This window comes from Schistocerca gregaria, chromosome 3 (genome assembly GCF_023897955.1).
Source record: "Schistocerca gregaria isolate iqSchGreg1 chromosome 3, iqSchGreg1.2, whole genome shotgun sequence".
Taxonomy (NCBI): Eukaryota; Metazoa; Arthropoda; class Insecta; order Orthoptera; family Acrididae; genus Schistocerca; species Schistocerca gregaria.
In genome coordinates this window covers 150,200,161-150,224,704 of record NC_064922.1, presented here as the reverse complement: position 1 = coordinate 150,224,704, position 24,544 = coordinate 150,200,161, and the positions used below count along the sequence as shown (strand labels likewise).

The 24,544-nt window shown below is 44.5% G+C and overlaps 1 protein-coding gene across 1 annotated transcript in view; it reads right to left on the bottom strand.

The window, feature by feature from the left end:
- LOC126354282 (UDP-glucosyltransferase 2-like) overlaps positions 1 to 10,565 on the bottom strand; it is a 41,290-nt gene extending 30,725 nt beyond the window's left edge. The window contains exon 1 of the mRNA XM_050003825.1: positions 10,379 to 10,565. The gene's annotated coding sequence lies outside the window, so the exon portion shown is untranslated. The remainder of the gene's footprint in view (positions 1 to 10,378) is intronic.
- Between the last annotated feature and the right edge of the window lie 13,979 nt (positions 10,566 to 24,544).

Sequence of the window (24,544 nt, the reverse complement as noted above, 5' to 3'; positions counted from 1 at the left end):
AAATTCTGGCAAAAGCGACGTGGACGAGAATTTTTGAAATGTCTGCGACATCCGTGATACTTTGAGAGGAATTCCACATCGATTCAGAGCAACTAAAATGTGAAATTTCGTCATAGATAACATATAATGTATGCGTTCAGTTAAGTCATCTTCACGTTAAGACCTCCAGCTTACTTGTGAGCACTACAGTGACGTATACTTGTTGTTGCAGTAATATTTGAGTAGTGTGTAGAACAATGATTCAAAAACCTCTTTCCTCTGCCTCCCTGTCCCCTTCACGGGGAAGAAATAGTATCAGCCCACCGCCCTGCCCCCCCCCCCCCACCTCCCCCGACTGTTTTATTAAGAAAAAAAGTCAGTTCTTTATAATGTTTTCGCCTTATTCTTTGTTTTATCAAATTCAATACAGAAGAATTTTAAGCAGCGGAAACCAAAACTACATGAATTATAATAACTAAAATGTCGAAAAACTGTTTATCACATTTTCATTTATTCAAAAAGTATGAAATAAACGACATTTATAGTTCAGCAAACGAGGATTACAAGAGCATTAACATAATGAATTACGAATTTCATTGTGATGGATAAGCTTGCTTTTGAGAAGAAAATTTCTCATGGTGAAGTGTAATAACAGAAACAGCCCCTCCAAGAATTTTTGCTTTCATTTAGCTTCGGACGGTAGTTCGACGTCACAGCTGCCAAAGCTGAAAAGCCAATCTCACACAAGTATGTTGTCGCAAAAGGAATGAGAATCATAATTACATTTTGGTTCTACTTTAGAAATTGCTTGCTAATACGTATCCAAAACTCCAGCAAAGGATCTCCATTAAATTTGTTCCTCAGTGAAGTGTCGCAAGTACGACAAATAAGTTGTTCCTGCTCTTTTGTATTTAGACATGATGGTACAGGGGGATTTTTGAACGTATTTCTAATCTAATTAAATTTATCAAAATCGGTTCTGATAATCCTTTCGAAATGAACAATGTGGCAAATAATGACGATTGCAGGCTTTTGTCTCCCCTGGAACTACCGGATTATCTGCGTCCTCTAACAGTGACACTAGAGAAGAGAACATTTCTAGCACCAACTGTAAGTAGGCTGTTCAGGTTTTTTTTTATTTGTAACACCACCTCTGTATGAAAAATCACTGGCTGTGCTGTGTGCAGTCTGTGGCTGTTTGGCATTGTTGTAAAACTCGCCATTGTAGCGTTGGGCAGTTGGCTGTTAACAGCGGGTAGCGTTGCGCAGTTGGAGGTGAGCCGCCAGCAGTGGTGGATGTGGGGAGAGAGATGGCGGAGTTTTGAAATTTGTAAGAATGGATGTCATGAACTGCTATATATATTATGACTATTAAGGTAAATACATTGTTTGTTCCCTATTAAAATCTTTCATTTGCTAACTATGGCTATCAGTAGTTAGTGCCTTCAGTAGTTTGAATCTTTTATTCAGCTGACAGTAGTGGCGCTCGCTGTATTGCAGTAGTTCGAGTAACGAAGATTTTTGGTGAGGTAAGTGATTTGTGAAAGATATAGGTTAATGTTAGTCAGGGCCATTCTTTTGTAGGGATTATTGAAAGTCAGATTGCGTTGAGCTAAAAAAATATTGTGTGTCATCTTAAGCACAGTCATATATAATTATTCTATGGGGACGTTTCATACAACTTTCCATTCACTTTTCCCACAGCTCTAATTTCTTTATGAACGCGTTCTCTTTTTCATTCCAAGATAGCACACTTTGCCTGATTACATCTCAAAAATGTCAGGGAGGTAAGCCATTTTCAATAGAAAATTCCCATTGCTCAAACAGTCTGCCAAAGATTGACATTTCTCCTTGACTTCCATTTACAGTTCACTATGAATTCCCGACATTATGGGAGCTCCATCTATGTATACTCCAATGCACCTTCCCCATGATATAACATTTCAATAAAAAAAAGTACTTATTATGTCAAAAAGGCTTTAAACTGTAAATGTCTGTTGTATCGGGACACAGAAGAGCAATTCCTCTCGAATGTTAAACTCATCAACTAAAAGCAATCAAATGAGCATCTTAATGAATATCAGTAGCTTCATCCACTTAAAGTGCGAAACAATTGTTATACAGTCCATCGATTAACTGCTCGAGTATATAGTCAGATATGTCTAAAATTCCTCTAGGTGCTGTGCCGTCATAGCTAGGAATACTTTTCAACTGTTGCGTGAATGAGACACAAAAATTGTTACTAGTACACTAAAACGCCAAAGAAACTGGTACACACGCCTAATATCGTGTTCAGCCTCCGCGACCACGCTGAAGCGCTGCAACACGACTAATGTTTGAAGTACTGCTGGAGGGAACTGACACCATGACTCCTGCAGAGCTCTCCATAAATCCGCAAGACTACGAGGGCGTGGAGATCTCTTCTGAACAACACGTTGCAAGGCATCCCAGATGTGCTGAATAATGTTCATCTCTGGTACGATTGGTGGCCAGCCACAGAGTTTAAACGCAGAAGAGTGTCCCTGGAGCCACTGTGTAGCACGTCTGGAAATGCTCAAGTCCGTCGCAAAGCACAATGGACGTGAATGGATCCAAATGATCAGACAGGATGCTTACTTACGTGTCACCTGTCAGGGTCGTATCTACACGTATCTGGGGTCCCATATCACTCTAACTGCACGCGCCCCACGCAATCACAGATCCTGCATCAGCTTGAACAGTCTCCTGCTGATATGCAGAGTCCATGGATTCATGAGGTTGTCTCCATATCCACACACGTCCATCCGCTCGATACAATTTGAAACGACAATCGTCCGGCCAGGCAACATATTTCCAATCATCAACAGTCCAAAAAAATCGTTAAAATAGCTCTGAGCACTATGGGACTTGATTTTTGAGGTCATCAGTACCCTAGAACTTAGAACTATTTAAACCTAACTAACCTAAGGACATCACACACACATGCCCGAGGCAGGATTCGAACCTGCAACCAAAGCGGTCGCGCTGTTCCAGACTGTAGCACCTAGAACCGCTCGGCCACCCCGGCCGGCTCAACAATCCAATATCGGTGTTGAGGGGCGCAGGCGAGGAGCGAAGCTGTGTGTCACGCAGTCATCAAGGGTCCACGAGTGGACCTTCGGCTCAGAAAACCAATATCAATGGTATTTCATAGAATGGTTCGCATGCTGACACTTGTTGACGGCCCACCATTGAAATTTGCAGCAATGTGCGAAAGGTTTGCACATTTCTCACGATGAACGATTCTCTTCAGTCATCTTTGGTGCTCATCTTGCAGGACCTCTTTCCGTCCGCAGCGATGTCGGACATTTGATGTTTTGCAGGATTCCTGATATGCACAGTACGCTCGTGAAATGGTCGTAGGGGAAAATCCCCACTTCATCGCTACCTCGGAGGTATTGAGTCTCGTCGCTCGTGCGCCGTCTATCACACCACGTTCAAACTAACTTAAATTTTGATAACCTCCCATTGTAGCAGCAGTAACCGATCTAACAACTGCGCCAGACACTTGTTGCTTTATTTAGGCGTTAACCACCGTATTCTGTCTGTTTACATATCTCTGTATTTCAATATGTTTGCCTGTATCAGTTTCTTTGGAGTTTCAGTGTATATCAATCGCTGTTGGTAAAACGAGAGTTTCTTCAATCGTGTTTGGTTTCTTGCATTTAGAGGTCCTATGTCAAAGCTGGTTAGAGGCTAAAAGGCGCTTAAAAGTCACATCGTCGTTTTAGCAAAACTGTTCAGGGTAGACAGTTAAACATGTATTTTTCTAAAAAATATTCTTTTACTTTTCAATATGTCTCTTTAACTTGTTAAGCCACTTGTTAGCGATGATACAATTACGACTAAACGTGAACACACATGACGAAGCAACAGTCTACCTTTCTAAATTCAAATTCAAATTAGGAACGTAAAATTGCAATCTTACACACTTTGTCACTCAAATAAACTCGTTTGAAGACTCCACGCCCAAAAATGAGATATAGTACGTTAGCAATCGGCTGCAGGAAACTTTGGCAGGTTTAATGATACTGGGCGACGCTCTCCAAGACCACCTTGAAGACACGGAAAACGGAGCCAACATCTTAGCATGTGAAGACTATACAAAGTCTGTGAAGTGTTACAAAATTATTAAGGCTTTCTTGGCCACTTGTTGACAAAGTGCCTATTGGCTTCTCTTTCGGGTTCTTCGGCAGACGTTCATCTAATGATTTTACTGACCAGATGACAAATCAATAGATTGTGTAACAAAAACAAGGCTTTTAGGGATGAATATTGATTGTCAGTTAACTTGGAAGGAACACACAACGATACCAACAAAAAAAGTCGTCAACAAGTTATGCTCTTAAGGTCCTGACAACAGATTCTAGCAGGCAAACGTTTGTGGTGACATTCTGCTCCTGTGTACACTCAGTTATTAGTTGTGGGATTCTTTTCTGGAGTCAAATGCACAAAATTTGGACACGATTTTTAAACTGCAGATAACGGTCATAACAATAACAACTAGAAACAGTAGCTGGGCTCCCTGTAAAGAGCTATTTAAGAACTGCAACAAGTGAGTACATACATCAATTTGTTCTGCATATCAGGAGAAACGTTGCTAAGTAATTCTCTGAAGCGATTATGAACTTATGTTTACGAATTAAAAGCAAACAAAAAACACAAAACAGCATTTGCTGTCAGGGAATGAAGCCGGATAGTAAGATGCCCAAGGATATGAAAAAGATGGTGAAATACATCTGTTTAAAGCGACAGCTAAAACGGTTTTCGTAAGTAATGTAGACTACAAAATTAAAGGTCGCGCGTAGTTAGAAAATTCTCCTGTGTTCAATATCATACTCAGCCGTGTACCGCAAGTCTATAGAGGAACGGAAGGTTCCAAATGATTGAAAAAAAAAGCACAGGTAGTTCCAGTTTTCAGGAAGGGTCGTAGAGCAGATGCGCAAAACTATAGGCCTATATCTCTGCATGCTTTGTGGCCATTTCCCAGTCATGTAAACATACCGCTGCTGCATCGGCACACCATGAGCAGTCCAGTGTCAACAATTTCATTCAGTTTTGGTTCAGCACTGCATTGACATGCCTCGTAGAGGCTTACAGTGCTTTGACAAGATAGTGGCTTTACCTTCAGCAGGTCATACACAGAAAGATATTGCCGATCAGTTACATGTTACTCAAAGTGGTGTGTCTAAGGTACAGAGAGACGGGACACATGAACGACTTACCTCGCAGTGGTCGTCCTCGTATGACGACACCAATGCTGCATCGTTTCCCTCAGTTGTTGGCACGCAGGCACACAACATCAGCTGCCAGAAATATTTGAAATGACTTCTCCCGGGCAACAGAAATTCGTACCTCAGGCAAGGCAGTGAGTAGAAGATAGCATTAGTGTGGTCCTCATTCTACAAGACCAATGAGAATTTTTGCATTTGAACCAACGGAACTGATGCAGCCGAAGGACCTGGGCTCTTCGACACCAACATTCGACTATTGCAGAGTGGAGTAATCTCAAGTTTGCTGACGAGACCAGGATTGGTTTGCCATCTGACCGCCGATACGTCCGTGAAGTCTAACTGTTTTCAGGTGGAAGTGTAATGTTCTGAGCGGCAATAATGATGGGATGACAGACCCCTCTGATTCCCATCTACGGCAGTATGACTGGTCTCCGATACTTGTAAGAGGTCCTGCAAACGATTGTAAGGCCCTACAGACCTCAAGCTGGTGGCAACTTCGTCCTTGTCGATGACACTGCAAGATCGCGCCGTACTTGTAGGAGTGTCTCGGTATCTTCAAAGATGTGACATCAACCGAATGCATTGACCAGTACAGTCGCCAGACGTGAATGCAACTGAGCATCTATGGGCCTTGAAGATAGCCATTGCGCACTGTCCGAATCCACTTCGCATTTTTCAGGACCGCACTGAAGCTGCCATTGAGAAGCGGGACCTCATACTCCAAGATGAACTTCATGTTCTCATCCAGAGCATGTCACACAGAGTGGAAGAAGTCACCCGCGTGCGGAGAGGACATACTACTGCAGACTGATAATCTGAAATAATTGAAAAGCCACGATCGCTTCAATCATTTATTAGATGGCCGGTTTCAACACTCTGAAGGTGCCATCATCAGATCTGTGAAGGTATAACATAAAAGGTTTGAGGGAGGGCTTCCATGAGTTAACTATATACATTACAGTTATTACAGAACCACATACCTGAAACGTGGATTAACATTTATAAAACCATATGGACATCATGGCATATGAAACAGACCATCTGATAAAATCATTCTCACAACCAATAAAAAATAATAAAAAAACTACTCTCATGGTCGTTCTTTCCATAAAATATAAAACTGAAGTCACCAGATGAAACTACCACGGCTCGCCTAGCACCGGTCGGCATCATCACTTCCCTGCTCCGCATTTTATGGAAAGAACGACCATGAGAGCAGATTTTTATTATATTTTATTGGTTGTGAGAATGATTTTATCACATGGTCTGTTTCATATGCCATGATGTCCATATGGTTTTATAAATGTTAATCCATGTTTCAGGTATGTGGTTCTGTAATAATTGTAATGTGCACAGTTTACTCATGTAAGCCTTCCCTCAAACCTGTTATGTTATGCCTTCACAGATCTGATGATGGCACCTTCAGAGTGCCGAAACCGGTCATCTAATAAACGATTGAAGCGATCGAGGATCTTCAAGTATTTTAAAAACAGAGTGATCGCCCCATGACACCCCATGTGTTCACTGCAATTCCGATAATCATCATCATGCGATAAAGATTTTTCCTTTTTTTTTTCAAGGCATGCACTTAGGAGAATTTTGTTAATACAATGAAGCGCCAAAGAAACTGGTATAGAAAAGCGTACTCAAATACAGTGATATGTAAACAGGCAGAAAACGGAACTGCGGCCGGCAACGCCTATATAAGATAACAAGTGTCTGGCTCAATTGTTAAATCAGTTGCTGCTGCTACAACCGCAGGTTACCAAGATTTACGTGACTTTGAAGTGGTGTTACAGTCAGCGCACGAGGGATGGGACACAGCATTCCCAAGGTAGCGATGAACTAGGGATTTTCGCGTACGATAATTTCACAAGTGTACCCTCTAATCAGGACTCCGGTAAAACGTCAAACCTCCGGCATCGCTGGGGTCGGGAAAAAATCCTGCAAGAACGGGACCATGAAGAGAATCGTTCAATGTGACAGAACTGCACCCCTTCAGCAAATTGCTGCATATTTCAACGCTGGGCCCTCAACAAGTGTAAGCTTGCGAACCATTCAGCGACCCATAATCGACAGGGGCTTTCGGACTCGAAGGCTCTTCGTGTACCCTTCATAACTGCCCGACACAAAGTTTTACGCCTCGCCTGGGATCGTCAACACCGACATTGGTCTGATTATAACTGAAAACATGTGGCCTGGTCGGACGACTCTCGTTCTAAATTGTATCGATTGGATGGTCGTGTACAGATATGGAGACAACCTCATGAATCTATGGACCCTGCAAGTTAGCAGTGAACTGTTCAAGCTGGTGGAGACTCTGTAACGGTGTGCGGTGAGTGCAGTTAGAGTGATATGGGACTCCTGATAAATCTAGATACGATAGGCGACACGTAGGTTAGCATCCTGTCTGATCACCTGCATCCATTCACGTCCATTGTGCATTCCGACGGACTTGGGCAATTTCAGCAGGACAATTCAACACCCCACACGACCAGAATTGCAACAGAGTGGCCCAGGATTACTGTTCTGACTTTAAACACTTCCGCTGGCCTTCTAATTTTCCCAGACATGATCATTATTGAGCATATCTGGGATGACGTGCACCCTGCTGTTGAGATCTCCACCCTCTCGCATTCTTACGAATTTATGAAGAGCCCTGCAGGATCAATGGTGTCAATTCCCTCCAACACCACTTCAGATGTTAGTCGATACCATGCCACGCAGTGTTGTGATACTTCTGTGCACTTGCGGGGATCGTACACGGTATTAGGCAGGTCTACCAGTTCCTTCAGCCTTTCACTGCATAAGGCTATGGGTTGCATAAAACGACATCGCTAGGTGCAGTTGAATCACACTCTTTGTGTGTGTGTGTGTGTGTGTGTGTGTGTGTGTGTGTGTGTGTGTGTGTGTGTGTGTCTTAGAGCGCACCATTCTCAAATGTAACAGTAAACAGGTGGTGAGGGGGAGAAGTATCCTTCATGACACACCATAATGAGGCTTGCAGAGTATAGATGTAGATACGGTGACATTGTTTATCGAGTACTGAGGGACCCTATGAAGCTTTCCGTATACATGAAGAATGACAAACAAGTCACAAGTTTTACATAAACAGTATAAATACACTAAACAAATACAAAACGATCGCGGGTGATAAGTGTTAAATACAGGGTGTTACAAAAAGGTACGGCCAAACTTTCAGGAAACATTCCTCACACACAAATAAAGAAAAGATGTTATGTGGCCATGTGTGCGGAAACTCTTAATTTCCATGTTAGAGCTCATTTTAGTTTCGTCAGTATGTACTGTACTTCCTCGATTCACCGCCAGTTGGCCCGATTGAAGGAAGATAATGTTGACTTCGGCGACTGTGTTGACATGCGACTCCTTGCTCTACAGTACTAGCATCAAGCACATCAGTACGTAGCGTCAACAGGTTAGTGTCCATCACGAACGTGGTTTTGCAGTCAGTGTAATGCTTACAAATGCGGAGTTGGCAGATGCCCATTTGATGTATGGATTAGCACGGGGAAATAGCCGTGGCGCCGTACATTTGTATCGAGACAGCTTTCCAGAATGAAGGTGTCCCGACAGGAAGACGTTCGAAGCAATTGATCGGCGTCTTAGGGAGCACGGAATATTCCAGCCTCGCGACTGGGGAAGACCTAAAAAGACGAGAACACCTGCAATGGACGAGGCAGTTCTTCGTGCAGTTGACGATGACCCTAATGTCAGCGTCAGAGTATTTGCTGCTGCATAAGGTAACGTTGACCACGTCACTGTATGGAGAGTGCTACGGGAGAACCAGTTGTTTCCGTACCATGTACTGCGTGTGTAGGAACTATCAGCAGCTGATTGGCCTCCACGGGTACACTTCTGCGAATGGTTCATCCAACAATGTGTCAATCCTCATTTCAGTGAAAATGTTCTCTTTACAGATGAGGCTACATTCCAGCGTGATCAAATTGTAAATTTTCACAATCAACATGTGTGGGCTGACGAGAATCCGCACGCAGTCACGTCATCAACATAGATTTTCTGTGAACGTTTGGTCAGGCATTGTTGGTGATGTCTTGATTGGGCCCCACGTTCTTCCACCTACGCTCAATGCAGCACGTTATCATGATTTCATACGGGATACTCTACCTGTGCTGCTAGAACATGTGCCTTTACAAGTACGACACAACATGTGGTTCATGCACGATGGAGCTCCTGCACATTTCAGTCGAAGTGTTCGTACGCTTCTCAACAACAGATTCGGTGACCGATGGATTGGTAGAGGCGGACCAATTCCGTGGCCTCCACGCTCTCCTGACCTCAACCCTCTTGACTTTCTTTTATGGGGGCATTTTAAAGCTCTTGTCTACGCAACCCCGGTACCAAATGTAGAGACTCTTCGTGCTCGTATTGCGGAAGGCTCTGATACAATACGCCATTCTCCAGGGCTGCATCAGCGCATCAGGGATTCCATGCGACGGAGGGTGGATGCATGTATCCTCGCTAACGGAGGACATTTTGAACATTTCCTGTAACAAAGTGTTTGAAGTCACGCTGGTACGTTCTGTTGCTGTGTGTTTCCATTCCATGATTAATGTGATTTGAAGAGAAGTAATAAAATGAGCTCTAACATGGAAAGTAAGCGTTTCCGGACACATGTCCACATAATATATTTTCTTTCTTTGTGTGTGAGGAGTGTTTCCTGAAAGTTTGGCCCTACCTTTTTGTAACGCCCTGTATACTGTAAGAGTGCTGTGGAGAAAGGGTGACTGAAATTAACTGAAGTATAGAACAGAGATGGTGCGAACCAGAGTCTGACCATCTGAAATACCATGCTGACCACCGGCTGGGGTGGCCGAGTGGATCTAGGCGCTACAGTCTGGAATCCTCCACCGCTACGGTCGCAGGTTCGAATCTTGCCTCGGGCATGGATGTGTGTGATGTCCTTATGTTGGTTAGGACTAAGTAGTTCTAAGTTCTAGGGGGCTGATGACCTCAGAAGTTAAGTCCCATGTTGCTCAGAGCCATTTGAAGCATATTTTGAATATGCTGACCGCGTGACAGACGCTTGTGAAAGGGCCTCTATCAGCTTCAGCCTTGGCGTGTTATTTGTTCTTTTAAGCCATTCGTATGATAAGCTGTCCACTAACCTCAGCTGCTAACGATGCTTTTCGTGGACGTCGAATGCGTGCGAGATGGGAGCATGTGGAGGTCCGGCCCCGCTGTGCGCTGTTCCAGCTGCCGGCGGCCCGGTCACTGCCGGCTACTATTGCTTCGCCTGGCTATATAGCTAGGCGGAGGGAGACTTGTGTCCTTGCTGCGGGCTCGCAGTTATCACAGCGCACAACGGAGCCAAAATAATGGGGCGTTAAGATGTTTCATAACCGAGAACATAACGTCTGCGGCCAGCGTAATCACTCTAACTATAAACACCGCCTGAATCACGTTTTATCCGGAATAACAGTCGCGACTCCAGCCAGAGGTCATATTCAGATGCAGTTAGATTTGAACTTTGGCAAGAGTCCCAACTGGTAATCCTAATTAGCGCAAAACCTCGCCCATATGGTGTTTCTCTTTCTTTATGCAGGAAGATATCGCGTGTGTCGTAGTCTAACTGACATTCTAGATGACCGTATCCTTCAACAAGCCTGTCTCGAACAATAAAAAAAGTGGTGATATTATGTGACGTGCCGTTGTGCAACAACATGGCTGCTCCCACTAGTGAATACGAATCTATTAAGGAGGCAAAATACAGCTTGGATAACAGTTCTTTCACTAGAATTTAGGCATATTCTGAAGCTCATAAGCTGCCCCTCAAGTAAAGGTAACAAATGCACGCTAGAGTTATGGTGTCAGATCCGAAGTTTTTTCGAAAATTAGCTTATGTAGGTCCATCATATTCAGTGTGTAAGTCGGCTGTTCAGGTTTTTATATTGGTAACGCCACGTAGCGCTCTGTATGAAAATCACTGGCTGTGCTGTGTGCAGTCTGTGGCTGGTTGGCATTGTTGGAATATTTTATACTGAAGATATTGGGCAGTTGGATGTTAACAGCGCGTAGCGTTGCGCAGTTGGAGGTGAGCCGCCAGCAGTGGCGAATGTGGGGAGAGAGATGGCACAGTTTTGGGAGTGACGATCTGGAAGTGTGTCCATCAGAGGCAGTAAATTTGTAAGACTGCATGAACTGATATGTATACACACTCCTGGAAATGGAAAAAAGAACACATTGACACCGGTGTGTCAGACCCACCATACTTGCTCCGGACACTGCGAGAGGGCTGTACAAGTAATGATCACACGCACGGCACAGCGGACACACCAGGAACCGCGGTGTTGGCCGTCGAATGGCGCTAGCTGCGCAGCATTTGTGCACCGCCGCCGTCAGTGTCAGCCAGTTTGCCGTGGCATACGGAGCTCCATCGCAGTCTTTAACACTGGTAGCATGCCGCGACAGCGTGGACGTGAACCGTATGTGCAGTTGACGGACTTAGAGCGAGGGCGTATAGTGGGCATGCGGGAGGCCGGGTGGACGTACCGCCGAATTGCTCAACACGTGGGGCGTGAGGTCTACACAGTACATCGATGTTGTCGCCAGTGGTCGGCGGTAGGTGCACGTGCCCGTCGACCTGGGACCGGACCGCAGCGACGCACGGATGCACGCCAAGACCGTAGGATCCTGCGCAGTGCCGTAGGGGACCGCACCGCTACTTCCCAGCAAATTAGGGACACTGTTGCTCCTGGGGTATCGGCGAGGACCATTCGCAACCGTCTCCATGAAGCTGGGCTACGGTCCCGCACACCGTTAGGCCGTCTTCCGCTCACGCCCCAACATCGTGCAGCCCGCCTCCAGTGGTGTCGCGACAGGCGTGAATGGAGGGACGAATGGACACGTGTCGTCTTCAGCGATGAGAGTCGCTTCTGCCTTGGTGCCAATGATGGTCGTATGCGTGTTTGGCGCCGTGCAGGTGAGCGCCACAATCAGGATTGCATACGACCGAGGCAACAGGGCCAACACCCGGCATCATGGTGTGGGGAGCAATCTCCTACACTGGCCGTAAACCTCTGGTGATCGTCGAGGGGACACTCAATAGTGCACGGTACATCCAAACCGTCATCGAACCCATCGTTCTACCATTCCTAGACCGGCAAGGGAACTTGCTGTTCCAACAGGACAATGCACGTCCGCATGTATCCCGTGCCACCCAACGTGCTCTAGAAGGTGTAAGTCAACTACCCTGGCCAGCAAGATCTCCGGATCTGTCCCCCATTGAGCATGTTTGGGACTGGATGAAGCGTCGTCTCACGCGGTCTGCACGTCCAGCACGAACGCTGGTCCAACTGAGGCGCCAGGTGGAAATGGCATGGCAAGCCGTTCCACAGGACTACATCCAGCATCTCTACGATCGTCTCGATGGGAGAATAGCAGCCTGCATTGCTGCGAAAGGTGGATGTACACTGTACTAGTGCCGACATTGTGCATGCTCTGTTGCCTGTGTCTATGTGCCTGTGGTTCTGTCAGTGTGATCATGTGATGTATCTGACCCCAGGAATGTGTCAATAAAGTTTCCCCTTCCTGAGACAATGAATTCACGGTGTTCTTATTTCAATTTTCAGGAGTGTATATTATGACTTTTGAACATTATTCAGGTAAATACATTGTTTGTTCTCTATGAAAATCTTTCATTTGCTAACTATGCCTATCAGTAGTTAGTGACTTAAGTAGTTAGAATCTTTTATTTAGCTGGCAGTATTGGCGCTCGCTGTATTGCAGTAGTTCGAGTAACGAAGATTTTTGTGAGGTAAGTGGTTCATGAAAGGTATAGGTTATTGTTAGTCATGGCCATTCTTTCGTAGGGATTATTGAAAGTCAGATTGCGTTGCGCTAAAAATATTGTGTGTCAATTTAGTGATGATCAGAATAAGTAAAGAGAGAAATGTCTCTGCACGTTCGGTTTTGCTCAGTTATTTGAAAATCAAATAACGTGAGTGGTTTATCAGCACAGTAATTCATTGGTTTTTTTAAGGGGATGTTTCAAGTGGTTAAAGGCTCGTATCAGCTCTATATTGTTATGCTAGCCTGATCTCTAGGTCGGTGGTACTGTTCATCCATTTACACATCACAGTGGCTGAATTTATTACAAGAGTAATATATCAAAGATCAGCACTCGCGAACACATTAAGTGGCACAAGTTAACATCTCTGCATAATCGTGCAATAAATTCAATCGTTATGACTTCGAAATGAATATATGGCATCAAAAACATTCTCCACAGCAGCTGAAAACTTAAAAAAGTAGGCTACACATCGTTATGTGAGGTCGAGTAACTTTTACGCAGTGCTGTACTACGCTTTAAACTGACACACATACTTCACTCGTTTTTCACATAGGTACCACATATGTTCCCCACCATATGCTTCTGTATCAAAATTAGCCCAAATTTGCCTCTCATTCTATAAAAAGACTGCATATTACCAAAACTGTGTACCCACGAAATTTTATGCAACTTAATCTCGAATACTAACGTTTGACTAAACAGAACCTAATTTGAATTGAGCTATAACTGTTCTGAATGCAACTTTTGTTTATACTGAATGGGCAACTGAAGTAAAAGAATTATCTGCCCCTAACCAAAATTTGACCTCACCTCGCATCTTAACAATGTTGCTGAAGATTTCTCGAAAGGCCCGTGGTCGCGCGGTAGCGTTCTCGCTTCCCACGCCCGTGTTTCCGGGTTCGATTCTCGGCGGGGTCAGGGATTTTCTCTGCCTCGTGATGGCTGGGTGTTGTGTGCTGTCCTTAGGTTAGTTAGGTTTAAGTAGTTCTAAGTTCTAGGGGACTGATGGCCATAGATGTTAAGTTCCATAGTGATCAGAGCCATTTGAACCATTTCTCTCGAAAGCACAATAGCAAACACCCAGGAGGCAGCGGGTAAGCCAGATTTCTACTTTTAAATAAAATTTCCAAACCATATTCAAAATGTTGCATAGCATATGATGCAATGTGGTGATTGGTAATGATAAAACTTCTTTAAACAATGGGATGAGGAGATTAACTACTTCTATGAAATTATATTGCAAGACAACGATTTTAGAATGAAATACATGTTTTAAAAGACAGAGTAAAACTTCGCGTTATCTTCAAACATAACACAGGCCTGAACAATACTATACTTAACAAAGTGAACAATGATTTTAAAAGGGTACAATGTTAACAGACAATGTTAACATTGGTCTTGTTGTGGCTTTTGGGGCACAGTGTTTGCCTCTGCGCAGTCTGATACATTCTTACAAGGAGAGGCCATTGAAAGAACATAATGTGCAAGTAGTAGCTCTTCCAATTCCGAGAAAATCGCTATAGAAGTTTTACGCGTCTCTTATGCAACCGATGTATTAGGGTGCAGGGCCTACTAACACCCGGCACGGTAGCTCAGCGTGTTCCGTCAGAGGGTTAGTCGCTGCCTGTGACAAAAAACTGATTAAATGGATCCACTGTGAACTTGAACGGATGCTGTGGAACTTCCGCCCCGCACAAATGCAAGGAACAAAGCGAGATCAACATAACAAAGCATGTTCGGTCTGAGGGTTAGCTGCCCTCTGTAATAAAGAAAGCGAGTGAAGGGATTAATTATGAACTTTAATGGGGTTACGTGAAGTCCACCATAACCAAATGCAACAAAAAAGAAAAAAAAAAACGTTCGAGCGTTCTAACACATGCGAGTATAAACGGTTCGACTCACACTCTTCATTTCTTTCATCACTGGTCATATTATTTCATTTATATGATATTTGAGAGGTAATATAATTAAAGAACCAAGTGTATTTACATGACGTTTTAGTGAATTTCATGTTATTTGACTACTTACTATTTTTAATTAATTTTAATTAGTAGAAGAAACATATTTATAGCTATCGACAACTAAATAAAGAATCGCATAGAGTTTTCCTTCAAATGTATGCCTGTCGTGATTTGCGAAGTCCTTTATAAATGCAACCTGACAAGGTACGCGGGAATACTTTGCACCTCGCCGCTTCTAGCTGCAGAATGTAGCAGGCGGCCCCATTTGGCAGTTAGCGTCCGTAGCGGCGAGACGTCACTGATGGATAGTGTAAGTGCAATTTTTTTGAATATCACATAATTTTCGTGTTTACACTTGTACTACAAAAATGTAGGCTTCAGCGGAAGTCGAACCGTCGCCTCAAACACGTTTGTCTTACTATCTGAACTGCCAGGGTAGTGCACCTCGCTCCTTGCACATTTTATTGTTTTAATGGCCTACTTAAGGCGTACAAAGTTTGGAGTAAATGCGTGATCCCAACATTGGTCCTCCCCTAATTATCTGAAGAGTCGTAGGTGATGGGGGTATTCAGTAGTGCTGGCTCTCTTGTGGTTGTTTCTGTTAGAGAAGAATGATTTATTGTATAGGAGAGCAAGGACGAATGTGTCAAATATATGGAAAGGGAAAAGAATAAGAATTTTGAATAATTTCATTATTTTTTGAAGGGAAGAATTTTGGAATAAGACTGCAACACTGCGCAGTAATTTGTTGAATTGATTATTGTCAGATAAAACTTTCTGACTTTCTCAGAGCTGAGATCATCCAACTTTCCTGAATCGTGCATGTTAATCAACATGGATTACAGGCCACAAAACATGTGCATATGACTTACTGGACGACTTGATAATGGACGCGCCGCCAGAAAATAGCCATTAGTGAATAAATAAAACACTCTACGCAACTTAAAAAGGTCCCTTTAACCATTGTTGTAATGGCATAAAAGTTGCTGACCAGTTCAACTTGAGCATGTTGGTGATACAGAAAAGCAATAATGTACAACATGTTGTCTCCACTCCCTAACTGGAATTGACAGAATTTTTTAACTTTGTTTGTTAAATTGAGTGGTTTAAATACAAGGTGCGGCAGAACCGACTAAGCAGTTTCTACTGATAACCGCTGGGGCTGTGGAGGGGGTAGGCAGTTGCACCTGGTCTGCCTTTGTTCAGTCGTTGACTCCATGTCAGTAGGCAGCCAGCATGGTCTGGACCGGTGCTCATCGTGGTTTGGCCGTTCTCGCTAATTATGACAATAACAAATCTATGATCACTACACAACGAGCTTTTCGGCGACAGTTCAACAATCCACGCAACAATGCCATTCCTAATGCAAGCACAATTCGGTCCTGGGTTCGGCAGTTGCAGGAAACAGGTAGCACACTAAGAATAGATACATATGGCCGAAGCAGATCCGTCAGAACGCCAGAAAATGTGCAGCGGGTGAGGACAGCAGTTCAACAATCGCCGCAGCTTTCGCTCGACGACATGCTGTTGCATTGCGGATTTCAGACCGCAGTTTGAGAAGGATTCTGCAATGCGATTTGGAGTTACATCCTTTGAAAATAATAATTCCTGAAGAATTAAGCCCAGTAGCCTACGCCACCCGTCAAAATCCGTGTGAGCAAATGCTTGCTCAGATCCCTTCGAATACAGCTTTCTTCAGTACTGACCAGGCACAATTTCATCTTAGTGGGTGCGTGAATAAGCAAAACTTTCGCTACTGGGCTGAAAATAACTCCAGAATTATTCATGAAAGATCGAAACATTCTCCTAAAGTGAGAGTGTGGTGTGCCATATCACAGTTTGTCGTGGTAAGCCCTTACTTTTTGAGGAGGGAGTGACAGTGACAGTGAAATCTACACGTTATGTTTGAATGTTGCAAAATTTTTTGAAACCCTGGATCGTCGAGACTGTTGAAGAACATGGACTGGGGGACCTGTGATTCCAACAGGATGGAGCTACTGCTCACAGCTCGAATTTCACTTGATGTTTCGAGAGAAATGTTTCCGGGACACCTTGTCCCTTTGAGGGGTAGCCTGTGCGGTCACCAGATTTGAGCATTTGTGACTACTTTCTTTGGGGATTTCTGAGGAAAAAGGTTTTCGAAAGCTGCCCTCATACCCTACCAGAGTTAAAAGAGCGGATTACTGAAGACGTGAATGCCATACCACGCGATATGTGTGCAAGAGGTGCCCGAAACTTTAGCGATCGTCTACAACAATGTATTGATGCTAACGGCCGCCGTCTTCAGGACATTATTTCGAAACCGTTGTTGTTGTTGTTGTGGTCTTCAGTCCTGAGACCGGTTTGATGCAGCTCTCCATGCTACCCTTTGCTACCCTGTGCAAGCTTCTTCATCTCCCAGTATTTACTACAACCTACATTCTTATGAATCTGCTTAGTGTATTCATCTCTTGGTCTCCCTCTACGATTTTAACCTTCTACGCTGCCCTCCAATGCAAAATTTGTGACCCCTTCATGCTTCAGAACATGTCCTACCAACCGATCCCTTCTTGTTGTCAAGTTGTGCCACAATCTCCTCTTCCCCCAATTCTATTCAATACCTCATCATTAGTTATGTGATCTACCCATCTAATCTTCAGCATTCTTCTGTAGCACCACATTTCGAAAGCTTCCATTCTCTCCTTGTCCAAACTATTTATCGTCCATGTTTCACTTCCATACATGGCTACACTCCATACAAATACTTTCAGAAATGACTTCCTGACACTTAAATCTATACTCGATGTTAACAAATTTCTCTTCTTCAGAAACGCTTTCCTTGCCACTGCCAGGCTACATTTTATATCCTCTCTACTTCGACCATCATCATTTGTTTTGCTCCCCAAATAGCAAAACTCCTTTAAGTGTCTCATTTCCTAATCTAATTCCCTCAGCATCACCCGACTTAAGTCGACTACGTCCCATTATTCTCGTTTTGCTTTTGTTGATGTTTATCTTATATCCTCCTTTCAAGACACTATCCATTCCGTTCAAGTGGTCTTCCAAGTCCTTTGCTGTCTCTGACAGAATTACAATGTCATCGGCGAACCTCAAAGTTTTTATTTCTTCTCCATGGATTTTAATTCCTACTCCGAATTTTTCTTTTGTTTCCTTTACTGCTTGCTCAATGTACAGATTGAACAACATCGGGGAGAGGTTACAACCCTCTCTCACTCCCTTCCCAACCACTGCTTCCCTTTCATGCCCATCGACTCTTATAACTGCAATCTGGTTTCTGTACAAATTGAAAACAGCCTTTCGCTCGGTGTATTTTACCCCTGCCACCTTTAGAATTTGAAAGAGTATTGCACTCAACATTGTCAAAAGCCTTCTCCAAGTGTACAAATCCCAGAAACGTAGGTTTGCCCTTCCTTAATCTATTTTCTAAGATTAGTCGTAAGATCAGTATTGCCTCACGTGTTCCAATATTTCTACGGAATCCAAACTGATCCTCCCCGACGTCAGCCTCTACTAATTTTTCCATTCGTCTGTAAAGAATTCGTGTTAGTATTTTGCAGCTGTGACTTATTAAACTGATAGTTCGGTAATTTTCACACCTTTCAATACCTGCTTTCTCTGGGGGTTGGAATTATTATATTCTTCTTGAAGTCTCAGGGTGTTTCGCCTGTCTCATACATCTTGCTCACCAGATGGTAGAGTTTTATCAATACTGTCTCTCGCAAGGCCGTCAGTAGTTCTAATGGAATGTTGTCTACTCCCGGAGCCTTTTTACGACTCAGGTCTTTCAGTGCTCCGTCAAACTCTTCACGCAATATCGTATCTCCCATTTCATCTTCATCTACATCCTCTTCCATTTCCATAGTATTGTCCTCAAGTACATCGCCTTTGTATAGACCCTCTATATACTCCTTCCACCTTTCTGCTTTCCCTTCTTTGCTTAGAACTGGGTTTCCATCTGAGCTCTTGATATTCATGCAAGTGGTTCTCTTTTCTCCAAAGGTCTCTTTAATATTCCTGTAGTTAGTATCTGTCTTACCCCTAGTGATATAAGCCTCTACATCCTTACAATTGTTCTTTAGCCATCCCTGCTTAGCCATTTTGCACTTCCTGTCGATCTCATTTTTGAGACGTTTGTGTTCCTTTTTGCCTGCTTCATTTACTGCATTTTTATATTATCTCCTTTCATCCATTAAATTCAATATTTCTTCTGTTACCCAAGGATTTCTACTATCCCTCGTCTTTTTACCTACTTGATCCTCTGCTGCTTTCACTACTTCATCCTTCAGAGCTACCCATTCTTCTTCTACTGTATTTCTTTCCCCCATTCCTGTCAATTGTTCCCTTATACTCTCCCTGAACCTAACTAAAACTAAATGAATGTAAATTGGTATACTGTCCTAATTTACAGAGAAAAACACTTCATTTGAAATATTCTATATACAGGGTGTTTCACCATAGAGGCTACACCTAGACAACGTTAAATGACACAGTAGAACATGGTCGAAAACGCTTTCTGGTGCTGTACCGACGACACATAACACAAGAAACTAAGAACACGCATAGGGAGAGAAAACATGTTTATTACGGATGGTGGCGCTACGTACTGAGACGTGCTTCTGCCCGTCTCGTTTAAACACGCCTTGGCTTCCCGCCGGCGCCTTTCCGCGAGGCGGCGCCGTCTGTTCTCCTCGTCTCATGCCCCGCCCTCTAGGTCAGGGAGTGGAGTGACAGTGGTGAAGCGGGGCAGTACGCCATCGACTGCGGAACTGCTTGTCTGTCTTACTTGCGGTGGTTTGTGTGGTGTCGGCCGGCTCATTCCACCGTGAGGTTCTACGGCATAGCGTGTCTGACTTGGAGAAGCCGTTAGCTCCGATTGTGCTGGTTCTTGTCGGAAGAGAATTGAAATAAGGCGCTGTGATGTCGCTGTTCCGGAGAATAGTGGGAGTCGCCGAGGCCGGTTGCTCCGGGAATGTTTTGAGCACTGAGGGTGCCAGGTTTTCCTCCGGGACTGAAGTTGAGCATATTTCGCTATTGCCGTTGTGCTTTTGACTTGCTATTGCCTTGTATTAGGGTAGTGTTGGCGACTTCCTTTATGTTGCTGCCGCCGACATTCTGTGTTTTCCGTCCACCGGTTTAGCTCGCCGGTTCTGAGTCTATGAAGGAAAAGGTTGAATGTTAGTTCTGCACTGCGTTTGCGGAGTTTGACTTCGAGTATGTAGGTTGTTCTTGTACTGCCTCTGCTTCGTCTACTGTAATAATCATGCCGTCTGCGAATGGTTTAACCCTAATCGTTCCCCCTTTCTTTTTTCCTCAACGTTGCCTTTGGAATACACCTGTTGCACGAATACCGTAGCAGCAGCGCGGTTCCGGACTGAAGCGCCTAGACCCGCTCGGCCACAGCGGCCGGCTATTTGGGAGGAGAAAAACGTGTTCTGACGTGAGTTCTTCGATTGCACACACCTCGTAGGTGGCGCAAATATTTCGAGCTGTCTTCACTCATCCATTAAATCCAAAGAGAACGAAATGTTACAAACGCAGAGTTTTCTAACGCTCCCCTTAACCTTCAAATATGAAATAGTTAGTAAGTAACCGCAAGAAAAATATTATAATCTGAAATGAAAATGACGACAGGTAAATACACTGACAGCAACATGTGTGAAAAAACACCAGACAAAATCTCCAAGACCTCGCGCACCAACCTAGGTTTATTTTTCCGGTAAAGTTTGTCTGCAATGGTAGATAACGCAGTTCAGTATTTCTCACGTCATGCGTTGCTGGAGCAGTGGTCACAATGATTTTGACTACCCTATTATATTAACCGAAAAGAGGTAAAGGGAGGCGTGAGTTTGAAATCTGAGATTTGCGTTTATTCTGAGCGACATTTACCGCTAGATCACAAACATGTATACTACTAGGATAGCTCAAGTGGTGGTGGGGTGGGGGGAGGGGGGGGAGAGGGGGTGCGAGTCGCAGTCTGACAAAGAAAAACCGAGCGAGGTGGCGCAGCGGTTAGCACACTGGACTCGCATTCGGGAGGACGACGGTTCCATCCCGCGTCCGGCCATCCTGGTTTTGGTTTTCCGTTTCTTTCTTTCGTTTGTTTCTTTGGCATGGTTAATGTGTAAGGGGTGGCTGGATGCCCTTCTTGACGCCACCCCATACCCCTCGGGACGGAATTAGTGTACCCCTGCTGTCTGCGTGTAGTGTAAATCGTGAAAGAGTGTGAATGTGTTCCAAATGTCTGTGAGTCGTGTAACAGAGGCGGGACGTGGGGACCAGCACGTTATTCACCTAGTAGGATGTGGAAAACCGCCTAAAAACCACATCCAGGCAGGATGGCACACCAGCCATCATCGGTAATTCGCCGGGCGGATTTGATAAGGGGCCGTCGCGCCTACCTGAGTCCAGGAAGCAGCGCGTTAGCGCTCTGGTTTAGGTTTTCCACGATTTCCCTAAATCGCTTCAGGCAAATTCCAGGATGGTACCTTTAGAAAAGGCACGGCCGACTTCCTTCCCCATCCTTCCCTAATCCAAATGAGACTGATTGCCTCGCTGCTTCGTCTCTTCTACAAACAACCCAACGCAACAAACAAACGAATTTATTGAACACGCTGTAATCTCCCTCCAGGCAGTTAGAATTCTTACTCAGTGTGGCAAATATTCCTTTCCGATAAAAACGTGATCAAACCAAACGCTTAGTTTGGTGAAGTGTTGGACTGACGGTAGCGTGGTAAGGCTAAGACTGGACTCCAATCGCATTGCAGGCTACCATTTTCAACAAGCGAGAAGAGATCCTTGTCATCCCTGGTCATGCAAAGTGTAGAACGTAGTGTTACGCCGTGGTTCCAGATCCATATCAACTGCGTTGTTGCTTCAATACTGACTGGAGTAGAGACAGTTTAAGCTGTACCATGACAGGCAAAAGTCGCGCCAAGCGGCAATTCTGTCATCAGTTAGCTTTCCTTACACTAGAAACTGTGTATGCAGTGAGCCAGTGGTCGTGGAGGTCACAGGCCCATGAGACACTCGTGACGTCATTGTGATGAACGCTCGACAACCAGAACAACATAATGGGTTCTATTAGCTAAACCAGTCGTATCTGTGAGAAACTACTCTTTATTCATGCGCCTTTCATTTCAACCTGATATGTTGCGAATATTAGTGATGGACTGAGATTCGCACTCGGATCTTCACTTTCGCTAGGATTTGTCCACTTTGGGGTCAATACAGATCCACCAATTGGTTGTTTCCTCGAATACTCAAAACTTCTCAAGATCTCCAAGAAAGTGGCGTCCTTGGGTCCGAGTCATGCTCCAGCAGGGAAAATTTCTTCACATAAACTAAAGCTCTAGTATGAAGCAAACTGTTGATGAAAATTTTTTAATGTTGTCAGGACTATTCAGTGTTATGACAGCAGGTTAAGCATCAGTACTGGAAAAATAAATCATTTACACAAAAAGGTTATCAAAGTTATTACCATTAAATTAATTTTCTTCCCTGCTTCTGATTTATTTTGCAATGTGTAGGGTCCCTTACTGTCACTGTGTTCACGGACATAATCTCTGTTCCTAAGGTTTCTAGAATGGAGGTGAGGAGAAAAGGATTTGAACCGAAGTGTAAAATATGCTGTGCTCTTATGGCTTATATTTAAGGAATTAAGAAAATCTAGTGTTATTTTAAATTGAGAGGCTACTTTGGACAGCTTATTGATGCCATTTATGGTTCAACTGGCTCTGAGCAGTATGGGACTTAACTTCTAAGGTCATCAGTCACCTAGAACTTAGAACTACTTAAACCTAACTAACCTAAGGACATCACACACATCCATGCCCGAGGCAGGGTTCCAACCTGCGAACGTAGCGGTCGCGCGGTTCCAGACTGAAGCGCCTAGAACTGCTCGGTCACAACGGCCGGCGCGATGCCATTTATGAATTATAAATTATAACATTTGGCTCTCATGTTTTACACCATACACACACATAGACTAATCAGCAGAACATTATCACCATGTACATAATAGCAGGTATGTCCACCTTTGGCACGGATAACAGCAGCGACGCATCGTGGCATGGAAGCAGTGATGCCTTGGTAGGTCGCTGGAGGGAGCGAGAGCCACACCTGCTCAAGTCAGCTAATTACCGTAAATTACAGGGAGGGGTTGATGAGTTCACCACGTTCAGTCACATCCAAGATGTGTTCGATCGGGTTCAGATCTATCGAGTTGGGGGGGGCCAGCACATCAACTGGAACTCGCCACTGTGGTCCTCTAACTACTCCTTCACACTGCTGCCTTTGGGACATGGCGCATTATGTTGTTCAAAAGTGCCACTGTCGTAGGAAGTAGTACTCATGGTCTGCAACCAACGTACGATACTACTTGGCTCCCATGGTGCCTCGCATGAGCTCCACTGGACCCAAGGACGCCCATGTTAATGTTCCCCAGAGTAAATGGAGACGGTGTCAGTTGTCCCTCAGTATAGGTCTCAAGGATCTGTTCCCTTGGAAGATCACGGATTCGGGCCCTGCCATCCGCATGATGAGAAGATGTTGGTATTCGTCAGACCATGCAACGTTCTGCCACTACGCCAACGTCCAGTGATTATGATCAAATGCCCATTCCAGTCGCAGCTGCTAATGTCGTAGTGTTAACATTGCCACAAGCATGGGTCGTCGGCTGTGGAGGTCCATCATTCGGCATGTTTGGTGCACTGTGTTTTCAGACGCACTTGTGCTCTGCCCAGCATTAAAGTCTGATGTTAGTTCCTCCACAGTTCGTCACCTGTCCTGTTTTACCAGTCTACAACATATGGAATGAGGGGTGGTCGCCCAACTCGACGACGTCTGGACATTGTCTCACTTTGGTTTCTGCAAGTGTTGGAGAGACTCGTCACAGCACTCCTGACAAGTCGTACAGTTTCCGAAATGCTCGTGCCAAGCGCCCGAGCCATCACAATCTGCCCTCGCTCAAACTCAGGTAGTTCGCGCGTTTCCCCATTCCACGCACCCTCACTGATACTGCACAAACTGTGCGTGTGACTGACTGGCAGTCATTCCTCGCCAGGGGACGTTGCTAGCACCTGGATGGGTTTATGTCGATACTCGGTCGGGGGTCATAATGTTCTGGCTGATCAGTGTACACAGCTCTCACAAGTTTTTTGCATTACGAAGGAATTTCTGCTGTTTTATTCTCGGATGATGAAGAGGCCAAACAGCGAGGTCATCAGTCTCATCATATTAGGGAAGGACAGTGAAGGAAGTCGGCTGTGTCCTTCAAAGGAACCACCCTGGCATTTGCCTCTAGGAATTTAGGGAAATCACGGAAAACCTAAATCAGGATGGCCGGTCGCGGAATTGAACAATTGTCCTCCCGAATGCGACTCCAGTGTGCTAACCACTGCACCACCTCGCTGTCAGATATTATGATTTACCCTCAATTGAAATAACTTTTCACTTCATGAGTTTACAGGCCAAGAAATTATTCAGGTAAAAAGCTGGCTGCTTCTTATGTTAGGAAGAGATTC